A 4,517-nucleotide genomic window follows, 5' to 3' on the forward strand; every position below is an offset into this window, starting at 1 on the left:
AAAAAAAAAAGTTTCTAAAAATTCTATGCTGGCCAAGCATGGTGGCTCATGCCTGTAATCCCAGCACTTCGGGAGGCTGAGGCAGGGGGATTTCTTGAGCCCAGAAGGTTGAGGCTGCAGTGAGCTGTGATCGAACCACTGCACTCCAGTCTGGGAGATAAAGTGAGACCCTGTCTCAAAAAACTGTGGGAGCCACACCTGCCACTCTCAGCCACACTCTGCACATGCCTTTCTGGGGTCACAAAGCTCATTACACATCTTCCTTGGCTGAAAGAAGAGTTTCTTTGAGACTCTATCTCAAAAAAAAAAGAAAAAAGAAAAGAAAAAAAGAATTTCAGCCAGGAATGATGGCTCATGCCTGTAATCCCAACACTTTGGGAGCTCGAGGTGGGAGGATCGCCTAAGTCCGGGAGTTCGAGACCAGCCTGGGTAACAAAGTGAGACGCTATCTCTTAAAAAAAAAATGGTTTGTTTTGTTTTGTTTTTGAGACGAAGTCCTGCTCTGTTGCCCAGGCTGGAGTGCAGTGGTGATCTCGGCTCACTGCAGCTTCTGCCTCCTGAGTTGAAGCAATTCTCCCACCTCAGCCTCCCGAGTAGCTGGGACTACATGCGTGCGCCACCACGCCCAGCTAATTTTTGTATTTTTAGTAAAGCCGGGGTTTCACCATGTTGGCCAGACTGCTCTCAAACTCCTGACCTCAAGTGATCGGCCGGTCTCGGCCTCCCAAAGTGCTGGGATTACAGGCGTGAGACACTGCGCCCGGCCAAAAAAAAGTTTTTTTAATGGCACAGTGGCACATGCCTGTAGTTCCAGTTACTCAGGAAGCTGAGGCGGGAGGATTGCTTGAGCCCAACCAAGAGCTAGAGGCTGCAGTGAGCTATGGTGGCACCGTGAACTCCACCCTGGGCATCAGAGTGAGACCCCGTCTCAAAAAAAGTGCTGGAGGCTCATGTTTCCCCATTGCAGCGTGTGACCACTGACTGCGAGGCACGCTCTAGAATCAAGCTGCTGCAAGCCTCAACAGGACCTGGGCTGAAACCTGCCTCCTGAAACCCACCTCCTGCCTGTCTTCTCCTGTTTCCATAAGCATTGAGAAGCCTGCTCTCCTCCACACCCCCCAGTAAGCCACCTGAGCACGAATCCCCACCTCGGCGGATGTGGGCAGCACGCAGGATCCCAGGGTAGACACCCTGCCCACACCACCCGCTGTGCTGTTCACATCACCTGCCTTCAGGTGACTTGATATCTCAAAACTGTGGGAACACCACAGTGGCCCTCCCCGTGTCCTGAAGTATCCAGGAGACTGGCAGGACACCCGTCGCCTCCCCTTGCCCCACAAAGGGACTACTGTGGGGACCACAAGGAGCCACACAGAGGAGCTGCCCGTCCTGGCCAGCTCGGGCTCTCCCCAGGCTGAGGACAACCGTGGGACTGACGGAGACACTCTGCTGTTGAGATTTGGGCTTTCTCTCTTTCGAAAAGAGTGAAGGCAAAGGCTTGTGTTTGCATCTCGTCTGTGGTCTCAAAGCTGAGTGGCTTTTCCAGGGAGGCCAGCACCCGCGGCCTCCCATGCCAGCCCAGGCGGTTCTGAAGTTCACCCCTGTGACGAGGCGCTGCCGGCCGCAGAGCCTGTGCCAGCACGTCTCAGCACCCAGGCAGGCTCCCCAGCCCACAGGATAGCTCTGCCCCCAGCCATGGGTACTGCCAGGCCATCTCCCCTCCCCACCCCACCCAGAGGAACTGAGGGGCTCTGCCTCACACCCAGATCCCTTCCCCGCAGCCCAAGCACCAGAACACCAGCAGGTGGACGGTGTTGTTTCACTTGTGCTTGAGAAGGCGCCTTCCCTTCTAAGAGGAACTGCAGATGTGAAAGTTTACAAATCAAATTCTAACCGAGATGGCCTGCAGTGGCAATTCTCAAAGGGTTTCCTGGGGCCGCCACAGCAGCATCTGTGAACCTGTCATAAATGCAGGTTCTTGGGCCCCACCCAAGACCTGCTTTGGGTCCTCCGTGATAGGGTCCAGGGCTGTGTTTTAGGAGCCCTCCAGGAGACTCGGACGCATGCTCAAGTGCAGCCCACGGACCTAAAAGAGCCTGCCTTTGAAGGAAGCCTGGAGCACGGCCTTCTGCAAAAACTTGAACCACCTGCAGTTCTGCCCAGTCAGCACAGCAGTTTTCCTCCAAGTACAGCACAGGGTGCACCCGCCTTCGGAAGAAAAGCCCCCCGGCCCAGCTTCCAGGTGTCATGAGGAGAGCGGCCACAGAGCGAGGCTGCATACCTGGGGCTGGGCTCCCATCCCCTCCGCTGCCGCCCTGCCTGCCCTGCTGCAGGAGGTGAGGCCCGGCTGTGTGCTCACTGCACCAGGCCTGATGATGTCTGGGAGCATTCAAGGAGTCACCCCTACCTGTGCCTGGGGCGCAGTTGGTCTTGGCCTAAACTCAATTTCTGGTAGACCTGGAGACGGCTCAGCCTCAGTCTCCCTCCACCTCTCCACCATGTGTGTCAGCAAAGAGGCTGGGCTTCCCCGCTATTTTCCCGCCCTGAGCTGAGCATCAAGCTGGGCCTCAGAGATCCTGCCCTTCTCCCCATGCTCCCCTCTCTCCAGGAGGGGAGGGACTGTCCTCCAGTCTCCAATATGGTACATATACATACATATATACCAAAACTCAGACGTAGCTACTGTCACTGCTGACCGGAATACCCTTCTGGTGACCCTTCCCACCCGAGCTGCATACACTCACCAGCTCCCTTGGGCAGACTGCACTGTCTTTAGGAGCCAGGCTTATACCCACCTCTCCCCACCTGCCCACCCAGCTCTCAGGTCCCAGCATGCCCAGCAGTTGAGCCAACACAAGTTGATGTAAGTTCATCAGAAGGTGAGTGTCTGATTCTATGCTCGCCACACAGGCCCACCCTCATCTCATGCAAGTGACAGCCCCAACTCCACTCCTCATCTCCCAGCCCGTGAACTGAGGCAGCCATGGAGCCTCGAAGGAGAACAGACTCCAGTATCCACAGACGCCCATTCTAAGTTGTTCTCACGGGGGGTCAAAAGAAGCTGAGATCTACCCATGTTGGCCCTGTCAGGACACAGTATCTTGGGAGAACCCAGGAAGACACTGTGGGCCCCAGGCCTCCTGGATCCCAGAACCGTGGCTGGCCCTGGACACAGAGTGGCCTAGGAGATCCTGGCTCTGCGTCCCACTGGGGCCCCCTGGACTCACTTCCCAGCCATCATCTCTCCTCCCTGCGCCTGCTCCCTGCTGCACTGCTCCTCTCCTCCTGACGAGGGTCACGATGCTGTGTGGGGCCCCGTGGTACCCACACGAACTTTTGGCCATATTTCCCTTCTCCAAGGAGCCTCCCTCCTCTGTTTATGGTCCAAACCTGAATGGGACATCCGACTAGCCTGGCTCATCTTCAGCACAGGCCTAGAGGTCTCCCACCAGCCTGTGCGTGAGCTGTCCTGGGGCCTGGCGTCCACCCGTGATCCACGCCGCGTGACGGGCCAGGGTTTCAGGGTTTGCTTCCCCACAGCTCTGCTCATCGTCTCTCTCCACCGTTGAGACACCCGTCTGGGTTCCTTACATTTTGGTTTTTAAACCTCCCGATTTTGTGCAGTTTTATTTCATCTTTAAAGGTTGACACATGGTTGTCAGCCCAGCGGCCCTGGTCTGGAAGTCCAGCTGTGGGTGGCAATGGCAGTGGGGGTGCGTTGGGCCTCGGTGCCAGGGGCCATCCTGGCGATGTAGACACCTCCTCCCTGCCAGGAGCCCATGTTCACTCCAGTTCTTTGAGAGTGGCTGCAGGGGAGGTGGGGATTAGACAGACAGGTTTCTCACTGCAGCAGAGGAAAGCAACCCTCGCTACGCCCCTGGTTTTGCTGCCAACTCCCTGCTGGTTTGGGGAAAGCCGAGGAGGGTGGCCCGCCATGCTCTGGTTCTCAGGGCAAAGTTCAGAAGGTAAGCCCAGCGTCCTGGCAGCAACCACTCCTGGCTGCTGCATTACCACCGTGGGAGTGGTTAATAAACACCCGAGCTGGCGGTGGTAGTGCCTTTCCTCCAGGAAATTAGTTCAGAAGAGCTTTAGGACCTGGATGGAGTCAGTCACCTGTTAAAGAGTAACGTACACCCCATTTTACACTCGGGTCCCAGGAGTGAGTATCCAGGGGAAGTGTTTATTTCCATGGATGAACAAAGCATCCTTTGTGGGAGACCCCGCCAGCACCAGGCTCGCCTTTGATGGGAACAGTCTGGCCCAGGCCCAGGGAATATGAAGCCTTGCAGCTACCAGTTCGCCCCTCTAGGGGGCGTTCATCCTACACAGTTATCCTTGCTCTCCCCAGAGTGAGGGATTGAGTGGGCTGGCGGGAGACCGGAAAGAATCCACCTGTCCCGCCCAGTCCCCTGACAGGCCCACATGACGGGGAAGGAAGGCGGGATCCGTCTCCACGTGACAGGGAAGGAAGGCGGGATCTATTTCCACATGACGGGGAAGGAAGGCGGGATCTATTT

Source organism: Colobus angolensis, unplaced genomic scaffold (genome assembly GCF_000951035.1).
Source record: "Colobus angolensis palliatus isolate OR3802 unplaced genomic scaffold, Cang.pa_1.0 Scaffold32, whole genome shotgun sequence".
NCBI classification, from domain to species: Eukaryota; Metazoa; Chordata; class Mammalia; order Primates; family Cercopithecidae; genus Colobus; species Colobus angolensis.